The sequence below is a fragment of the Capricornis sumatraensis genome, chromosome 23, assembly GCF_032405125.1.
Source record: "Capricornis sumatraensis isolate serow.1 chromosome 23, serow.2, whole genome shotgun sequence".
In the NCBI taxonomy this organism is placed as follows: Eukaryota; Metazoa; Chordata; class Mammalia; order Artiodactyla; family Bovidae; genus Capricornis; species Capricornis sumatraensis.
Genome location: NC_091091.1, coordinates 36,883,047 through 36,905,321, shown reverse-complemented (window position 1 = coordinate 36,905,321; position 22,275 = coordinate 36,883,047).

Sequence of the window (22,275 nt, the reverse complement as noted above, 5' to 3'; positions counted from 1 at the left end):
CAAGAACACTGGAGTGGGTTGCCACTGCCTTCTCCAATGCAGGATGGAGTTAACCAAAACATCCTTTCCTGAGAAGAACTTCCACTGGTCTGTACGTACACTTTAGATTTTTAACTACATCAGTCTGTCATCAGATGTTCTTTCAAGATGCTTCCTCCATTCCTTTAAAAATGCTCCCCTACCAGGGACTATTCCCTATTTCCCTTTAAACACTATCAAGGTGCTACCGTGAATGACAGATGGGAATTGGTTGTACTGAGTGTATGTGAATAATAAGGAGGTTATACTTATTTGGACATCTTAATTGAAAAAAGCACCAAGAATATGTCCTTACTAACATACTTTTTAAAAATACTTTGAGAAAGAAGAAAATAAAGCAAATCCATTTGTATACAAAATAAGGTATATGAGTACATACTATGTGTCAGGTACTGCTTAATGCACTGGGGAGACAGCAGCAAACAAGAAACAAAAATCGCCTACATACTAGTCTAAATGACAGGCAGTGAATATGACAGAGTTCATAAAAAAGTAAAATATATCAGATAAGTGTTAAGAGACAAAGCAGAAAAGACAGGAAGTACCAGGGAGCCTGCACCACAGCAGTGGTCCTGGTATGGAGAGGAGAAGTTCCAGACTCTGTCTCTGTTTTGAAGGTACAAACAGAATTTACTGATGGATTTGACACATGAAGTATTGTCAAATATTCAACTATTGAGATATTGTTGGAGTCAATAGACATTTCGACCAATTTCCTTCATCAACAACACCGCACTAGGAGATACTCAATCACTTAACTCATGAAACAACAAAAATTCTGATATCATGAATTCCCTATATGTTAAATGACAAGGAGATAGGAATTTGAAAGTAAGGCTTTAAAGGAAACACATCTCTGGTGATAAAGCTGATTGACAAGTCAATTACCAAAGATCCTAAATAGAATGCCTTCACTTTATTTGATGGACCAATAATTCACGATGAATCTTTGAAGACTAAAGAAAAATACTATATAATCAAGATTAAACACACAGAGAAGTTATTTCAATAATCAACAACTTAACATCAACTTTTCATGTGCTCTCAGGGTGAAAGGCTTTTACTTATATTTTTAAATTCAAAAATAAAATGTACTGATTAAACCAATAAGGCTCTTTTCAGTTTAGCAAAAGTAAAAACAGTACGGTAATGCTACTGAAATTTCACTTTTATGTTTCTTAAACTTTATAGTTTCTCAAGGGTACATGTGAAACTAATTTGAAAATAAGTATCAAATACATAGTATTGAAAATTATATATGGAACAACTGGAAAATGTATATAGAGAGAAATTTTAAATTTATATCTACACAAATGGAGACAGAAAGAAGGAAGAAAGAAGACAAGGAAAGTAGGGAGGGAAGGAGGGAGGGAAGGAAGAAGCATCACTCTTTTGCAAGCATTTGCTATTTCCAAACTTCCTCCAATTTCATGACATGATCTTATTCAAGGCTGTACCAGAGAAATCCAGCAGGTGGCACTCATACATTTTTTCTAAATGGGATGCTGAATTAAAAACAGAATTGTTTAAATTTTGTATTTCAGGCCAGAAAGAACAAATAAATCATAGCTGGAAGCAAACACATTTGAAAATTTTCTATTACCGTGGAGAAATAATGCTTTTAAGCTGCTTTAACGCACATTCGTAGCTTGCAAGCAACTTACAATTTTCACTTCCTATTCTAGCAGCTGATAGAAAGTAAGCACTCATAATCATTACCTGCCAATCAACAGCTTGAAAATAGAAGGCTGTAAGTGACCACGGAGAGACTCACAAACATTTCTCATGATGGCATATGGGATCATTACTTTCTTCCACTTTCTCTTCCATGCTTTTATTGGTTGTTCTATATAGATAGGTTCTGAAATTAGGAAACATTATTACTACCATTTCAACTAAGTAAACAGAGGCTCAGAAACAGTAAGAAAATTAGAAAGAAAGAAAGAAAGTGAAGTCACCCAGTCGTGTCCAACTCTTTGCGACCCCACGGACTGTAGCTCACCAGGCTCTTCCATCCATGGAATTTTCTGGGCAAGAGTACTGGAGTGGGTTGCCATTTTGGATATGGTAATTCAACTAAGAAAGAAAATAAACAATAAATGAACCCAGTTTAAGAACTGGATAACCAAGAAATCCTCAATTAATAAATATGGGTTTAATGAACAAGTTTATTCAAGCCATACTTCAACACACCTTTATTGAACACTTCCCATATGCTGACACTGCTCTAGGCTCTGAGAAAAAAGTGGTGCATAAGACACATAATACCCCTGCTCATGGAACTTGTGGTTTTATAAGCAAAAACAGACAAGAACGATTTCAGAAATCTCAATAGTATGAAGAGAATTAAACTAGACGGTGTGATGTGATCGTATGACTACTTTAGACTGACTATTTAAAGGAAGGTTTCTCCCAGGAGGTGACATTTCAGCTGACATCTGGACTACAGAACAGATGGCCATACAAAGACCAGGAGGAGGAACATCCCGGGCAGAGGGAACACAGCTTCGAAATGAACCCAAGGCCAGAGTGAGTCAGGCCTCTTTGGGGAGCAGAAAGAACAGAAAGAACAGGCAGTGTGGCTGGAGAGGAATGTGCAAGGAGGAGAGGGTATGACCTGAGTTCTAAGAGGTAGCTGGGAGCCAGGACGAATGGATGAAAGAATGGACAGAAGAACAATAGAAAGGGAAAAAGAAAGAAATATGAAGAGTGCTAATTTTAGGTTAAACAGAGATTCTTTTACATGCGGATCTTTCTGGAAGTTCTCCATTAGTCCATATTCTTGCCTTAGCAGGTACTGAAGAAAGGAATACAACTCGTTATATATGAGTTTAAGAAGATGCCATCCCTCAGGTTATCACCTTAAATTATCAATAACTACAGGGTAGCACTGAAAAAAGTCTGCAGAAAATGTAAAAAAGTGGGATGAATAGGTATTAATTTCAAGAGATACCCAGAAGGTGAATTTTCAATAATACTTGATTTGAGTCTGTTTTGTACTTCTCATGGAGTCTAAATGATATTCTTGGTTAATTAAAGATTCACATTAACTGATTCTGATTAGTCAATGTTTTCTGGAAGCAAAAGGGTGATTTAAATGATCCTCAAATTTCTGTTATCTTCTAATATTTACCTGTGGTGTTAAGATTTTATTATAAGCACATTTTCAAAAACAATGTATTTTTAAGACTGTTGAAGTCTAAGCAATTAAACAGTAAATAAAGAGACCCATTGCCTTCTCCAATCTCACATGAATCAGACATTAATCAAAATCTCAGCTTTTCCTGCAAAAACTGCAATATATGTTAGACCTCCAACTAGAATCTCAATAAAAAGCTTTGCTTTTACTGGATAAAAATATTTTTATAAATATAACCTTTATTTTACAGATTTTAATTGGCACCATATTTTAAAGCTGACATTACACTGATTGCTATGATTGCATTCATGTCACCCATTTCCAACCAGGAGTTTCTTTGTCTAAATGCGACAAAAGCCATCAACATCACGTACTTTGGTGGTTTGAATTTACAAACACTTTCAGCAATCACAAAGCCCTACCCAGAAATATTCATTAGTAATTGTATTTGCGTCTATCAAATGTAGATTAAGAGGATTTTATTTTAACAAGATTTTATTTACCAACTAATTAGAATGACAATTTATTACCAGTATGACAACAATTAACTTAGAATTAACAGAACAGTACAGCTTTTCTGGTTGCAAGAGAAAAGGAAAATCATTTTTCTCCCACTCTATGGGCCTCATTTCCCACAACTACTAGTATCAGTCACTGTTATTAATTTCACATTTTTACTTACTCTTTATTTTCCCAGACATTTGAATTCTGCTGCTGTCAATTTCACAAAGGTCTTTTTAAGATGAATTTGCTATATATCAAAAGCAGCTGTTTAAATAAGCATTCGGTACTGTCAGCTTTGCTCTTGATACTTTCCATAGAAGCAGCTAGGACAGTGTTTTACCATGGATTTCCTCATTATACTTTCTTTCTTTCCAATCAAAGTAAATATGCTTTTACAACCAGCATTACCCTGCAAAATTTTCCTGATGTTTAATGAATGTGACCCTTAGTTCATTCTAACAATGAACCAATGATATCCGAATTTTCCCTCAGAGACAGAGTTATTGTATTATTTCATTCATATATTAGTTGATGCTGTCTCAGTATCATTCCTTTGTCAAATGTCAGTAAAGTTAGTAAGAAAATGTTAGGTAGGTAGAATAGGGAAAAGGAGTCCAAAATGGTGGTGGCTAAAAGACAAAGAAGGGAAAAGCCCACGAAAATAGAATGAAAGAAGGTCCGGAAGACCTCAGGTAAAACAAACAACACTCCTGGCTGGCCCAATTTACACAGGACAGGCCCAGGGAGAGATAAACATATAAAAAGAGGAGCCAAAGCTAGCTCTCTCTCTCTCCCCACCACGTGCTGGGGCACTCTCCTCCTGGCGTCTTTAGATCCTCGTGCCCTCACGCCTCGAAGATGGGTTTTCCTGCTATATTCTAAATAAAATAGAGCTGTAACACTGAGCTGTTACACTGATTTGTCTAAGAGCTATCACATGGTCCATTCGAGACCTGAGAGCTATAACACGGTCTGTCCAAGACCCAAGAGCTGTGACACGCGAGGGGGCTTTAATGTCCATCACTCCAAATCTTTGTTGTGACCAGACAAAGAACCGAGGAACATACACTTGTGTGACAAAAATAAAGGTTCTTCTCTGGTAGGATGATTTAATCATTACCAGACCAAGCAGAAGTTTAGTTAAATTTGAAACACAATGTTTAGAAAGCATGTGAAACTGAAAGTTGCTCAGTTGTGTCCGACTCTTTGGGACCCCATGGACTGTATAGTTCATGGAATTCTCCAGGCCAGAATCCTGGAGTGGGTAGCCTTTCCCTTCTCCAGGGGATCTTCCCAACCAAGGGATCAAACCCAGGTCTCCCACACTGCAGGCAGATTCTTTACCAGCTAAGCCACAAGGGAAGCCCTTTAGAAAGCATAATTGCATAAATGCAACTTTATGCATAAATGCAACTTTAGAAGGCATTCCTACCTCCAACGTTTTCAAAGATAACTTCATTCTTCCCGTTCTTTCATTAAAAACAAAAAAAAGTCTGGTGTCTTAAGATAAAAGGGCCACAAAACTCCAAGACCTAATCCCTGCTTTAGGCTTTTGACAGAAAATATTTTTCATTTTTAGTTCATGTCTTAGAAAAAATTCCCTTGGCAGAAAATGCTCTGAACAAGACTCTGAAAGGCAAGTATATTTGCTTCATCTAAGTTTTTCAGGATGACAAAGGAGAGAAGTCAGGAAGAAACATAAAAGTTGAATTAAAATATATCTGCTTCAGATACATTAAAATATTTTTTAGTATACTTAACAACTTTAAGTAGCAAATTTTATACTATAAATAAATATTTGAATGACAGAACACCTTAGCCTTCTACAGCCAGGATTTAAAAGCATATCAAATTTATTTCTAATCATGTCACTGAACTGCTACTGTTTTCTGGACTGCAAATAAATGACTTATTCATAATAATGTGACACAGTTATGTATGATTGATTGGTACAAGATAGAAAGGGACTTTGTCCTCATCAGAGATTAGAATAGGGCCTGTCCAGTGCATGCTGTCTGTCCAGCTGCAGTTAGCCAGCTGAATTACTGACTGCCCTTCTGGTAAAAGACTCAATAGACTTTTCTCAGCATAATATCTACTCTATAATAAATTATCAAATCTCAATTGACTCTGTTTTAGAGTCATTTCTAGATTCCAATTCACTATGATACAATGACTTCACCCTTATCTTAGACTTTTAAGAATCTCATCATGATTTATCAAGTTTTAAAAGAAAAAGGATAGGCAGACAATCCTCAAGTTTTGTTTTACAGAAGAAAACTATTGATAAAACGATGAGTAGTTTAGAAATCTTTCTGACTGTACAGGCCTTAAAGCTTTTCCCTTTCTTTGCTTTTTCCTCCCATTTCAATAATTAGGCCAGGGAATAGAGAAAGGAATTTTTAGTCCAGTGGTTATGCTCTACATCCTGTAATTTTGTTGCTGTTTTTCCCCTAGCCAAATAGCTCCATTAATCAGCAGCAAAAACATGCAGCAAACTATCTATGCTGCTGCTGCTGCTAAGTCGCTTCAGTCGTGTCCGACTCTGTGTGACCCCACAGACGTCAGCCCACCAGGCTCCCCTGTCCCTGGGATTCTCCAGGCAAGAACTCTGGAGTGGGTTGCCATTTCCTTCTCCAGTGTGTGAAAGTGAAAAGTGAAATTAAAGTCGCTCAGTCATGTCTGACTCTTAGCGACCCCATGGACTGCAGCCTACCAGGCTCCTCCGTCCATGGGATTTTCCAGGCAAGAGTATTGGAGTGGGGTGCCATTGCCTTCTCCGAAACTATCTATACATCCTAGTATTATAGCAAGTGGAGGGCTGAGAATTAGTAAGTTGCTTCTAAAATAACTTCCGTTATAGGAAAGAACTATGGTAGCAAGTCAGGAACCTTAGCGCTGTAGCAGTTACTCTGGGTTAGTTAGGCTTTAGTTATAACTAAGTATAGGGAAAATTTAGTGAATTCATTTAATGAATGAGCATTCATTTGAAAACTGCCTTTTTGGATAGCCAATGTCATCTTCTAGAGTAATTAAAGTCAGTCTGAGACATATTTTTACTTAGGTAATTTCAGTTACTTTTTCCTACTTAAGAGTTTAATGAATTACTAATTCTTAAAAAAAAATTAAGAACAGCCATCTAATATATTGTAGTTTTGTACACTGCAATTTCTACTGATTGTTGTATTTCCTTTTTTCAGTGAACTTCTTCCTTTGACTACCTGATTCTAACAGTCCCAGTTATTCTGGTTGGTATTGAGCAGTGTAGTCTATCATGCAATCTTAAAACAATTATTTGACTGCTTGAAAATTAGTTTAAATCTTAAAATATTCATTTTAAACATTCTGAAATAATGAAAATATGTTCTGAGCCTTCCATTTTTCTCAAATTCAGTTCATGTGAATTCTGACTCCATTACTGAATATTCAATCTAGATAGTCTATATACACATTCATGAAAAGATTTTTACATCAGTAAGTTTATTCTGCATATATGACATTCTGTGTAAGTTATATAAATAACAGGCAGATCTCTACTTCACATTAATATTTTAGCTACAAAATCAATAACGAACAAAAATCACTGCAAAAAAGGCTTTACATGTAAACTTACCCTGCATATTAATGATATGATACACATTTAATAATAAATATTCACAAGACTCAGAACTTAGAATGTGGTTAGATAAATGGACTAAAATAAGACAGAACTGAAGTTATGACTAATCCCAGTAACCACTTCCCACTCTATATCTGCATATAAAATAGACTTCAATTCCCTGGTACCATTACTTTTTTTCCTTAAGTAAAAGTAATTTACTATTAAATATTTAAAGAATCAAAATAAAAATAACTTCTAATATGCAAATTACTTAAACAGATGGCAACTGCTACACATCTCAGAGGAGAGTTTTAACTTTGCTACTTAAAAAAAATAAGGATATAAAGTAACCTATATAAAAAGTTATGCCCAAATAAGCTTGATTTGAAACAAGACTACCTTAATAACAATATATCTAAGACATTTGTAAACATCTCATATTTGATATCAAACTAATTCAACTACAATCACAAAACATTTGCATTCAGTACTTTGAGATATATCTTTAAATAGATTTTGTTCCCCTCCCCACCGACCACAATTTAGGGCCTTGTTGAACAGTTTCAATATACTTTCTTTTTTGTGCCATGATTACATTCCTGTATGTAGATCGATACAGTGAATGATAAACACAGGCAGAACTGTAGAAGCCTACATAATATTTGTAATTTGTACTTATGACATATGACTTCTAATTCTGATAGTTCCAACTAGGTAAATACAGAGAATGTAATAAATACCCTTTTATTTCTTCCTCTTTGTTTATTCTTGCTTCCTTCTTTCTTCCCACCACAAATATATAGTTGAGTTATACATGAAAATACATACAAATATCAAAAACAAACTATGGTTACATAATGGGAAACATGGAGGGAAGGGATAAATCAGGAGCTTGGGATTAACAAACACACACTACTATATAAAAAAGAGATAACCATCAAGGACCTACTGTATAGCACATGGAATGCTACTCAGTATTCTGTGACAGCCTATACAAGAAAAGAATCCGATATAATGAATATGTGTATATGTTTAACTGAGTCACTTTATTGTGCACCTGAAACTAACACAATGTTGTAAATCAACTATACGCCAAAGTTTTTTTTTTAATAATTTAAAAATTTTAAAGAAACTGATGAAAACATACCTTTCTTCCTAGTTAGGACTTCCAACAGCAGAAAGATATCTGATGTTGTAAATTTAGTGACAGTACCAAGGTTGATCCAAACATAGGTACCCTGTTTTCAGTTTCAATATTTTAGGACACCAGCAAAAGTGAATCCTGACGGCCAAAAGAAGACTATGTACCTCCCCAAGTAGACGACTTATTTCATTCTAACCAACACTAGCACTGGGAATAAAACTGGCAGGACAAAGTGCTGGAAAGTGGCTGCAGGTGCCCCAGACTCAAATCTACAGATATATTTAGAGAAAAGTGGAGAAAGCTGGCTACTCAAGATCAAAGGCCTCAGAAGGCCTCTGTCAAAAGACATCACCTTGTGATTACAAAGGATTAAAATCAAAGTAAACATCTTCGCTGGTGCAAATGGTACTGACAAAAACTGGGTCTATAATCTGAGTTTTTCCACCTATACGTGTTTGATTTGATCCAAGGTAAGCTGCAAACAAAGGATGAATAACATCAGAAAGCACAAATGAGCTTAAGGGTCAGGGTGAATAAAAAATCTGAGAACACAGTATCTGTTTCTCCTTTTTAATTCTTTTAGAAACACAATCAAACCACATAAAAACCTGTAAGTTTCAGTAGGTAACAAGACCCAAACTTATATTTTAGAGTTCTAATATATCAATTCTAGATATCAAACAACTCTAAATATTTTTAACCTCAAGTTTTCCACAAGAATCTGTTGTAATGGGTATCATTCATGTATCTACCACAAAGATCTAATACTAAGATGCTTTGACCAAATCTTAGGTAGTTGATCAATTCTTTACAAGTTATTTGTTTCCTGATGATCTTTCTGTGCCAATGTCTGAAACAAAAACATACAATTTTTCATGAGACAAATGAAATTCTCAACAAAAGAATTACGTAAAATTCATGTAAATTTAAAACTGGGCATTTCTAAATTTTACTACTGTAAGTTTTAATAAAGATATAAATCCTATAAAATATAACTCCTAACACAATCTATTTGAAAATTTTGAACAAGAAAATGTTTTTGGAAAATAAATATGAAAGAAAACAAAGTGTACTAAATTAAAACTATATTTTAACATGCTTTAAAGCTAGCTATATATGCCCTCTATTAAAATAGAGCATGACAAATACTTGTTCATTTTATAAACAACCAAAGAGGTTAAAAGCAATTCGAAGCGTTCCCACACAATCTGAAAATAGGTTTCCAATAATTGAATCCAACATTCTTGAAATCAAAAAAATCTGTAATAAGAAAGTTTTAGGGTCAAATATAATAGAAATATAATTTATTCTTAACAAAAACAAAAAGCTTTTAAGCATTATGATAGTTAAACTTCTTCAGTGCATTAATCCTCTAATAACTGTTTCAGTCAAGGGGATGTTGTGAGGTCAGGTTTAAATTTTTTTAAATTTATAGTCTCTTTAAATATAACTTGCCTTATGCAGCATCAATTCTCCAAGACTGAAAACATTTCACAGGTTCATATTTTTACTTTAGTTTTGCTTGCTGCTGTTTTGTTTTTTGTATCTAGTGCAAAGCCATGTGAAGGGCAGAATATTAATTTAATGAAATTTATTCCAGTAAAAACATTCTTATCAGTAGGTTAAAAAATGCTAAACAAAAGTCAAACAATCAGTGATGGCTTACCAACTCCAAAAATTCTATTTCTGTTTGGAGAGCATCATAAACACTCTGCATGTCGTCTTCCTTATAAAGTTCTAATTCTTTTTTAAGTCTGTTTTAAAGGAAAAATTCACATAAGTAATTAGTTCAGCAATACATTTTGTAATAATTCTTTATTAAATGAATAGTGGCAGATATGTAGCTTCTATCATCACAATTTTAAGTTAACATTAAAGAATTTGGAAAGAGATTTTAATTTTCTATAATTCTAGCCATTAAAATTAGTCTAGCAAAATTAATTAAAGGAATAAGAATTTGAAAGATGAAAGAAGAAATAAAGCTACCTAATTTTCAGGTATGATTTAAAAACATACTTTGAAAACCCAAGAATCAGTGATAAAACCAACTCAAATAATAAAACAATTCAGTAGGGTGACAAGATATAAAATTAGCAAACAAAAATAAGTAGCCTTCACTGTCACCAACTAACTTGTCAAATAACTAACTTGAATTTCTTAGGGATGGTTTGTTTAGTTGCTTAGTTGCTCAGTTGCGTCTGACTTTGTAACCCTTTGGACTGTAGCCCACCAGGCTCCTCTGTCCATGGGATTTTTTTCAGATAAGAATCCTGGAGTGGGTTGCCATTTTCTCCTTCAGGGTTTTTCATGAGTAGGACATCAGAAAAATGGTTACTATCCCCAGTTAAATAAAATTTTACTTGATCCTAAGAAAAAATACTAATACTTTTTCCCCTGGTGCTGGGTGCATTGATTCTAAAGTTCACATATTAAGAGAGGAGAACAGTCTAGAAAAAGTCTTGAATTTTTTTTTCAATAAAGTTCAAAAAAAAAAGAGAAAACAAAGAAGGATAACTAGCTCTATGAGATACTAGATCATACCATTAATCCTTCATAATTAAAAAAGTACAGTACTGACATATAAATAGAGCAGTGGGACACAGAAGATAGAAATAGCTTAAGAAACAAATGGACATTTAGGATATGCTAAAAGAGCCACCTAAAATCACTGTAAAAAGAAAAGAAGATGGACTTTTTAATAAGCTGTGTTAGAATAACTAGAGAGCTATCTGCTATATGACAATAAATGGACTGTCAAAGCTAAAACCGCCTCTTTATCTCACAGCACATATCAAAATACACTCTAACTGGATCAAAGATTTAAGTGCAAAAATAATAAAACTATGTAAGGACAAAGTGAAAGTGAAAGAATAGGGAAATTCCTTTATAAGTTGATAGTGTTCAAGAACTTTCTCACTATGGTTCAAAATATAAATGAAATATAAGAGTATTCAATTTAATTTTAAAAACTGCACAGCAAAACACATGAGTAGAGTAGAAAGATGAATGACAATCTTGAAGAAAATACTTGCCACATGTATCACTAATAAAAGTCTAATCTCTCTAATATGTAAAGGAATTTATAATCAAGGGGAAAAAAGACCAAAAGGCTGATTAAAAAATGGGGAAGTCATAAAAAGTGAGTTCACAGAAAAAGTATAAAAATCATCCCTAAACATATGAAAAGTGCTCAGTATTACTCACAATAAATACTTGAAAATTTACTACACAGGAATATCATGTCTGATCTATCAGATTGGTAAAACTCCAAAAACTTGATGACACATATTTTTCATGAGCTTTGGGTAAACAGGTGTCCTCAAACATTGATAGGGTAATTTAAAATGGTTAAACTTCAAAGGAGAAGAATTTGGTAGTATCTAACAGAACTACATTTAAATTTTTCCTTTGACTTCACCATTCACCACCAGTAATACACCCTGTAAGTACAAAACAATATATGCACAAAGTTATTACTGCATTATTATTTGTAATCACCAAATATTGTAAACAACCTGTGTCCATTCTTAAGAGATGGGTTGAATAAACTATAGCACATCCATATAATGGAGTATTATATAGTATAAAAAATGAAGATAAAAAGAAACACAGAAAGATGAACCAGAAACTAACAAAGTTGATCACCTATAGCAGTGAGTGAAAATGGGGTGGAATAAATAAAGAATAAAATGAAACTCATCTGCGTGTATCTTTTTTTATATATTTTTGAACCATGATGATTATTTATATACTTGACAAATAAAATTAAATAAAGTTGAGAAAAAGAACCATAAAGTTTAACACAAAATGACAGCTGAATTAAACACAAACAGAACAAAATAAATCTGTTTTTCAAACTAATAATCACAGATAAAAATTAAAAAGAACTCAAGTAATTTTCAAAAATAGTAGTCTATATACCTTCAGTGAGATATGTTGTAAGGCAGTAAGAATTACAAAGGAATCTTAAATTTTACTACTTTTGTTGTCAGTGAGGGTACACAGCTAGTTATTCTAAAATGATTTTAGACAGTTATAAGAAATGGATAATTACATTGATATTGTTACAAATCGGAGTTTTCACTAAGAAAAGGAAGATGTACATAGAAAATGGATGGAGAAAAAAAACTGTCATTTTGGATTTGAATGGAAGAAATCAGTATAAAAATTTATGATTTTAAAAAAATGGTATTTTATTTCTGTCCATTTAAAGTACTCGGAAGCAACACCCAGTAGTAATGAGCATTTCTAGCATGCTAATCTTAGTTTTTAAAACCAGTACCAACAAAAGATACCAGGACTCCTTGAAATAATTTATCCCAGGGCTGAGGTAGGTAATATTCAAGGTGAGCCTATAGTTTGTTGCACAAGAAGGAAGGAGATCGACCAAAAACTAATGGAAACATGTCAAAAGACACAGAAATTTAGTTCAAGGGGCTGCCTATATACAAATCTGGGACGATCTGAGCATCAAAAACAATGACAATCATGTATTTATAACATGACATAAAAAGAAATTCATGAGTCCACAGAAAATCTTAAAAAGGAGAAATTAAAAGAATGGGGTAACAGGAAGAGGAACTTCTTTTTTCCCCCAGAATTTTACTAACTAACAAATGAACAGGAATTCCATTATTAGAAAGTTGCCACTTTCCAACCACCTATGTAATAACTGACTCCGGGAACCATCATTAGTGGACGCTAAAATGACTGCATGAAAAGTTACTGGGAAAAAGACTATGCACAGAGTCTGAGTCATCCCCTATATCATTTAGTAAATATCCATGGAAAAGACTATTTTCTCATTGGAGTAATCTGGCAGACACAATCTTACCTTAGCGATCAAACCTAACATAACTGAAAATGAAACAAAATTGGCATTATATGCCTTCTGACGCAATGTTCTGAGGATACAATCTTACTTATATATTATTCTTGTCCCAAATTATTTAACCTGAATCTAATCTCTAAGGAACAAATGAGTCTAATTTGAGAGACATTCTACAATGGCTTATACTCTTAAACAACTTGATTAAAAAATGGGCAGAGGATTTGAACAGACTTTTTTTTCCAAAGAAGACATATGAATGGTTAATGTTGTGCATTAGTGATGCACAACATTACTAATCAATTATATGTCAAAAAAATTTTTTTAAGTAGAGGAAGCTTTTAGATTAAAAGAGATTTAAAATATCAGCTGCTTGTCATGTGTGGACCTTATTTGGAACTTAATTCACACAAATAAAATAATGACATTTATAAATAATTGGAAATTTGAACATTGACAATATTTGATGAATCGCTATTTGTTGTCAATTACCTTATGTGTAATAATGGATTTTAGTTATATTTTTTAAAGTACTTTTTTACAGAGACACAATAAGATAATAATATGTTTGATATGTTTCAAGTAATACAAGAGAAAAACGAGAAGAGACATAGATTAAACAATACTGGCCATAAATTGATAACTCTTAAAGTGACCACCTGTTAAGACCACCTGACCTGCCTCCTGAGAAATATGTATCCAGGTCAAAAAGCAACAGTTAGAACTGGACATGGAACAACTGACTGGTTCCAAATCGGGAAAGGAGTATGTCAAGGCTGTATATTGTCACCCTGCTTATTTAACTTACATGAGTACATCATGAGAAATGCTGGGATGGATGAAGCATAAGCTGGAATCAAGGTTGCTGGGAGAAATATCAATAACCTCAAATATGCAGATGACACCACCCTTATGGCAGAAAGTGAACAACTAAAGAGCCTCTTGATGAAAGTGAAAGAGGAGAGTGAAAAAGTTGGCTTAAAGCTCAACATTCAGAAAACTAAGATCATGGCATCTGGTCCCATCACTTCATGGCAAGTAGATGGGGAAATAGTGACAGACTTTATCTTTGGGGGCTCCAAAATCACTGCAGATGGTGACTGCAGCCACGAAATTAAAAAAATCTTGCTCCTTCGAAGAAAAGCTATGACCAACCTAGCCAGCATATTAAAAAGCAGAGACATTACTTTGCCAACAAAGGTCCGTCAAGGCTATGATTTTTCCAGTAGTCATGTATGGATGAGAGAGCTGGACCATAAAGAAAGCTGAGCGCTGAAGAATTGATGCTTTTGAAGTGTGGTGTTGGAGAAGACTTTTGAGAGTCCCTTGGACGCAAGGAAATCCAACCAGTCCATCCCAAAGGAGATCAGTCCTCGGTGTTCATTGGAAGGATTGATGTTAAAGCTGAAAGTCCAATATTTTGGCCACCTGATGCAAAGAACTGACTCATTTGAAAAGACCCTGATGCTGGGAAAGACTGAAGGCAGGAGGAGAAAGGGACAACTACAGAGGATGAGATGGTTGAACGGCATCACCAACTCAATGGACATGAGTTTGAGTATACTCTGGAGTTGGTGTTGGACAGGGAGGCCTGGCGTGCTGCAGTTCATGGGGTCACAAAAATTCAGACATGACTGAGCAACTGAACTGAACTGAAAGTTAAGTGGTAAGTACCTAGGATTCACTATATCTTACTTTTTTACTTTTGTTTGTGCTCTAAATCTTCTATAATAAAACTTAAAAAAATAGAGTTTAACAAAGATAGTGGCCAAAAAATCAACATACAAAAGTCTGTTATATTTCCATGCGCCAGCAATAAAGAGAATACTGATGTCATTTAAAAATTTACATTTAAAACTACAAGGTATCTAAAAATAAAACTCACAAAAGATTTTTATTAAAAAAATTAAGACCAAAAAATCAGTATATTCTGTTTCCAGATGAGAAATCTCAGCTTAAGAAAGATTAAAATCTCTCAAAAGAGACTGTAGGATGAGTGGAATCATAAAAGATTTTCATGGATTTAAGCTGATTCGGAAATGTACATAAAAAAGCAAAGGGTCAAGCACAGCCAAGATATTCTTGATACAGACAAAGAAGGATTAAGGGAAGTGTTCTGCATTAGATTAAGATTCATTATAAAGTAACAGTAATTAAGTAGTTAAAAGTTAATAGCATGCATTTAACAATAATTTAGACAGTTGTGAAAGAAATGAATGTTGACCAATTTAGCAGAATAGAAAACAGAATCTTAAAATAGATTCACAAATGTTATTCTGATTATTATTTTTAAATAAAAGACATGGTTTTGCAGATCACTAGAGAAAGGAGAAACTACTCAATAAATGCTGCTCAGACAACTGGTTATCATGTGGAGAAAAATGAAGCTACATCTTACTGTAGAATGTAAGCAAAAATTAGTTCCAAATAAACTAAAGACCTAAATGTGAACCACAAACCTTAAAAATTATTAAAGAAAATACTGGAGAATAACCTTCTGATCTAAGGTAGGGAAAGAGTTCTTAAACAAGACACAAAAATGACAGCCACAAAAAGAAATGACTGATAATTTCAGCCACCATAAAAGTAAGAAATGTACCCAAGCACAATAGTATGAAGAACACCAAAAACAAACGAAAAACTTCATAAGCTGGGAAAGAGATTTTTAATGCATAAGAAGTCTGAAAATACAGCATTTAAGAGAATATAGATCACTGGGGAATTTGGTAATGTGCCAATGGAAGTATAAACTGGTTTAATCACTTTGATAGAAAGCTTGTTGCTACCTTGTGAAGTTCAACATTTACATGCCTTATACTCAGCAATTCCATCAGGCATATATCCTACAGAAACTCTTGCAGTGTGCACCAGGATGATCAAAACAGCACTGTTTGCAACAACAAAAACTGAAAACTCAAATGTGCATTAAAAAGAGAAAAAGCATATTCACATATCTATACTCAACAACGTGGATGAATTTTAGAAACAAGTGAATAAAAAGCAAGTCCCGGACAGAATGATACCCTTTTTACATAACTCAAAAATAAGCAAAAATAGCCAATATTTTGTTTTGGCAGGCATATAAATGACAGGTTGACTACATATATGAATACATGACATAAAGTTAGTAAATCATAAAATAACAAAGAAAATTATATATAAGCAAGGAATGAATTAAGTAAGTCATACCACACACACACACACACACACACACACACACACACACAAATGAAACACTCTAGGACAGCAATTACATCTGAGGTAAAGAAGGGAGTGTGGGTTAACGGAGGACCCCATAGCAAGATACTGGTAATGTTTTAGCCTAGTTCACAGGTCCTCACTGTATTATTGTACTTGAGAACTAACACCTAGCTAGGGAGAAAAACATAATAGTTATAAGAACGGATTGAGAAACAATACCTAATATATATGAAGTTCACTGTGTTCTGAACTTGTAGGAATTTAATAGTGAATAAAAATTCTGAAGGAATGCTCAAGTTGGAAAGAGAAAAAGTTAATGATTTGGAGCATTAGATGTCTACACAAGCATAAAATCCCTTGCAGTAAATATTTTTTAAAAGTAAGTGTAAAATTAAATGGAGAGGAACAATATACCATATATGCTGCTATACAATGTTCATTTTAATATATATATCTTTATAAATACATACAATGGTAGGGATTGTTCTTCCCACTGTGCCATCAATACTTGCCCTTTTTCACCTTTCAGTTCAAATGGTTTGGTAAGAGCTCTCATGCCCATCAGAATTGGGTGGTGATTGGTTTCCATTTTAGTTAGCTAACAAGAAGGAGGAGAGACTACTGAAATTAAGGATGGCATTTAAGATGAATTACAGGAAGCATTTCACAATTCAGCATATAACCAAGTTGTAGAATTTAGATCTCACTTGAAGGAAAGATTACTGTTGCTAGCTTTAAAGGAGACTGGATGCTAACGGTATGAATATTTATGTATTTGCAGCTAGGCTGGAGCTATATAATGGTAAGCAGATCTCATGCTTCAGTGCATAGACTGATTGCCTATAGGAGTCAAGAAGAGCTTCCTTCCCCTACTGCACAGCAACTAAGGGCAGTTTGCATTGGTTACTGTCTTCTTTCTCTAAATCATCAGATATTGATGAGGATGGGCCAACATTGCTGGTTTAGCAAAATGTATGTTCTATGTATTTTTATAATTTCTTGCACCATTCCATTTTTTATCAGTTACCTCTAAGTGCCATGGAGAAGCCTTAACTAAAAGAACACTGTTTTTAGTTATAGAAATATAAACAAGTACTATTGAATTAGAAAGAAGGACAATTTTCACCCAAAGTCCTAGTACACAAATTCAATGAGATTAAAATGTAGGTATGTTTCATCCCAGGTCTTTTGCTTCCGTATGATATTGATTATGTAATCTTGCCTTCTAGTTCTTTCTTTTGCCTTATACTGTCATATATATTTCCCCCAGTTAATTACATTTGCCAATTAATACCATTTAAGATAAATATATAGTAGTTTAAGTGGCTATAACACAGTTAACTTAATCATTCATTTATAGTACAGCATTTAAGTTCTTATTTTTTTCTACCATAAATAAATTTCTATGAACACCTTTGTTCATAAAGCTTCCTCTGTGCTTTGGATTATTTCCCTTGGGATACAGCTAAGTGAAATTACTGCTTTAATGGCATAAATATTTTAAAGATGCTTACAATAACTTGTATACATCAAACTGCATTCCAAATACAAGCAATATACATCAAATTGCATTGCAAATACGACCAATGTATACTGCCACAGCAATGAGTAAATTATCTCTGTACCACACTGTGGCCAATTTTCAGTATGGTCATCTAAGTATATCTTTCAAAATTTGATTAAAAAATTGATATTCAGTAGTTTTAATCTGCACTTAAATAATAAGATGTATAACTGAATTACCTTGTCTTATTCACTTTGGTATCCCTATAACTTGCAAAGTGTATGGTAAAAGCAAGTGTTTAATACATGCTTGTTGGATAAATACATAAATTAAAAACTACTGATTTTTAGTGTTTTCTTGCTGACTTTTTATCTGTTAATTTTTAATAAACTGTTACCCTTTGTTCATCATAAGTACTACAAATTTCTCCCAGATTATCATTCCATGTTGATGCCATTTCTGACACATGGAATTTTAGACCTAACATGTTAAGTCTATGAATCTTATCCTATTTGGTTAACTTAATCACACCAGAGGTTTAATAAGCAATCCTTACTACTTTCCACTAGTTTTTTTACGGTGTGACATTCTTAATATCATTTCTCTATAGTAATTCATAAAAAAATTATTTAAGTGCCATTTAAACACAAAACACTCCATTTTAAAGATATATATGTCATGCTCTTTCATACACAATTTATTTATGAGCATGGGTTTCAAAGTTCATTCTAGGAAAGTAGAATTTCAGTTTTCTAATTATGCATTCCTTCAGTCCAGGCCATCAGCAGACAGATAGGAACCTTCACAGATGGGTAAGCCGAACTGATGAGATCTACTGAGAAGGAAGTAAAAGAGAGAGAGAGGAGTGCTACCAGCATCTCCATTACTTCAAATCCTGGTTTAGGTGGATTAGGCATCTCCTTTCACCAGGTATTTTCTATCACCTTCCCCATCCCACAACCAAAAGGGGTTGTTTCTAAAGGTAAACATGTGAAAGTGAAAAAAAAAAATGTGCACTATGATATCAAAGGGACATATGAACTTTGGAAATGATATTATATATGGCTCATATAATAAGAAAAATTATTTCAAAGTTTAGGACATTTACAAACAGGCACATTTATATCAGAATATAACATTTAAAATAATCAACTGACTTCTACCATAAAAATTTCCTTTGTATTTACTCAAAGTTTTAATAACTACAGTGTGTGCCAGAAATTCACGAAACAGGGGATTTCTATTAGCTTGAAGGCTACATAATCAATGCTGTAAAGGCACTTCTGTTAGTGAATAAATGATGAAGTTTTACCAGAAAAATGCAGAGTCAACAGAAATATTCAACAAAATACATAGCTAAGAATGATCCTGGAATTAAATGAGGATTTTTATATTTTATAAATATTAAAAACTAAAGAGATGATAGGGGTTGGCTACAGATATCTAATTTTTGACTCGTATTTTCTAGAAACTTTAGAACTGAGATTTTGTTACACCTGTCTACTTGGAGTTTATTACTGTTGATAATCAAGAGTACTGCAATGTAAATGTGTATTATTTCCTCAATATAGACAACAATTCTTATTACTCTGCTAAATGATGTTACAGAAACACTTCCACAAGTATTTAAGGATACATTCATAAAAATGCTTCTAATTATGAATATTTAAGAACTTCCTCCCATCCATCAATGGGAGGAAGCTTACAAAATATGGCATCTTTTACATTAGCATTAAAAAGAATCAAGTTGATCAGTATGTATTAATGAGAAATATCTGTTTTCTAAGTAATAAAGCAAACTACAGACCAATGTTAAATGCACATGTGCACACACACACACACACACACACACAGACTATAAACTCTGACAGGATACGTGTCAAACTTTTAACAAGACATGAGAGAGGAGACTGATGTTTTACATTTTCGTAATGTCTAAATTTTTTAATTTAATCAACATAGTCTACTCTCATAATTTAAAACTATCTATTCATATTTGGTAAAATAAAAAATATATACATATGTAAATATACATATTTATCTGTGTATCTTTCAGAGAGGTTAGAAGTATTCTAACATCATCATGTGCTTATACTTTCCTATAAATCTAAGGACCATCAATGTGACCTCTATGACTAACTTAACTGGATGACTTTTTCATTGAAGAGGCAACAGCATTGATTTATTACTTCATATAAATGCATTTAGAGTATCTCAGTAGCAGGTATATATTAACTTTTGTGCAGTTTCCATTGCAAATATGCTCTTCACAAAACCACACTATCTTCAAATGCTATGAAAGAAAATCCAGGCTGTTGACTCTACAGCTTCATTTCTGAAACAAACTTCCTGTTGCATTAAACCAGTACAAACATTGATTATAAAAATGTAAAACCATTCTAAGTATTGTGGGTACGAAAAAGCCAGAAATGTTTCAAGTCGTCTGGTATGTTACTATTTGGAGTAAATAAAAGCTCATGATGAAGAACTGTATTTTGGTTATCCTGGTGGTGATTAACAATAACAAATAATAGGTGTTGGAAGTTTGAAGGGGTCTATTCTTTGCTACCTGAATTCTGTGCATCTGAGAAATGAGGAAAGCAGAAGGGAAGCCAAGATGTCATGTTTGCTACTAATACAGCACACACTAGAGAATGTGGCTTGTATCTACACGCAAAGGGTTTACTACTAATACTGAATCCAGAATTAGACTAACCTAACTCACACCATTAAAGGCAGATGCCAAAAGCTCTCTCCCATGAAGTCCTACCACTATAAAACTCAAGGGATAGAGGAGCAGAGTAGAACACACACTGTGAGGCAGGCCAGACTCCAAAGAGATAAGGCAAAGAAAGGAGCTGGTCTTCAGTTTATCCTTCCAAACTCAACAATCAGACTGAATCACTCCTCTCTACCTTAGAATAAGAAAGAAGGAGTTCTGGGGGAACGGCTAGGAGAGCTAAACCAGTAAAGTTTTTTCTACATAGAAGAAAACAATCAGGAGCGGGAAGAAGAATTCCATGTGGCTATCCCAGTGGTTAATATATACCATGTGTTTGCAAAGAATATTGAAATACATGAGGAACTTCTATCTTCTTTGTAGTAAAAGTTTTTTAAAATGTAGATGTACTCACTGGAACAAACATTTTTTAAACACTATGTGCCCTTGACTATGTTAGATGCAGACTGACAGAAAAACGAACAAGAAGTAGAGGGAGTTCCCAGTTCAGTGGGAGAGACTGATACTTTGTACAGAGCTTGGCCTAGAGTAGGTATTCCCCTGGAGAAGGAAATGGCAACTCACTCCAGTATTCTTGCCTGGAGAATCCCATGGACAGAGGAGCCTGGTTGGCTACAGTCCGTGGGGTCGCAAAGAGTCGGACACGACTGACTGGCTACACTCAGCATACAATAGTAAACAAAGTAGGTAAGATCTTTCCCCTTATTGAGCATATGATGAGTGATGAGACAAACATGAATAAAGTAAAGCACATAAATGTGTAATTACAAAATGGATTCTGTGTTAGAAAGGAAAAAAATACAGTGTGTTATTAGGAAAAATAACAGGTTATAAAATGATCACCCTTCCTTGAGGAAATAGTTCCATGGAGCTCTAAAGGATAAGGTATGTCCCATCAGGTAGAAGACATAAAGCAAGGGGCAATCTGATGACCTGAGGAGAAAGAAAGGTATAGATAAAGATCTTAGGTGGAAGAAAGCCTGGATTGCTTGAGGGAGCAGAGTGAGCAGGGAACCATCAGTCAGTCAGTTCAGTCACTCAGTCATGTCCAACTCTTTGTGACTCCATGGACTGCAGCATGCCAGGCTTCCCTGTCCATCACCAACTCCCTGAGCCTACTCAAACTCATGTTCAGCGCATTGGTGATGCCATCCAACCATCTCATCCTCTGTCATCCCCTTCTCCTCCTGCCTTTAATCTTTTCCAATGAGTTGGTTCTTTGCATCAGGTGGCCAAAGTATGGGAGTTTCAGCTTTACCACCAGTCCTTCCAATGAACATTCAGGACTTTAGGATTTCCTTTAGGATTGACTGGTTGGATCTTCTTGCAGTCCAAGGGACTCTCAAGAGTCTTCTTCAACACCACAGTTCAAAAGCATCAATTCTTCAGCGCTCAGCTTTCTTTATAGTCCAGCTCTCACATCCACACATGACTACTGAAAAAACCATAGCTTTGAATAGATGGACCTCTGTTGGTAACCATAGTTGGGAAAAATATCTGGGAGGTGGTCATATACCGTATGGTGACAAGGCATGAGCTTTAGGTTGTATTATGTTCATTATGAAAGCACAGATG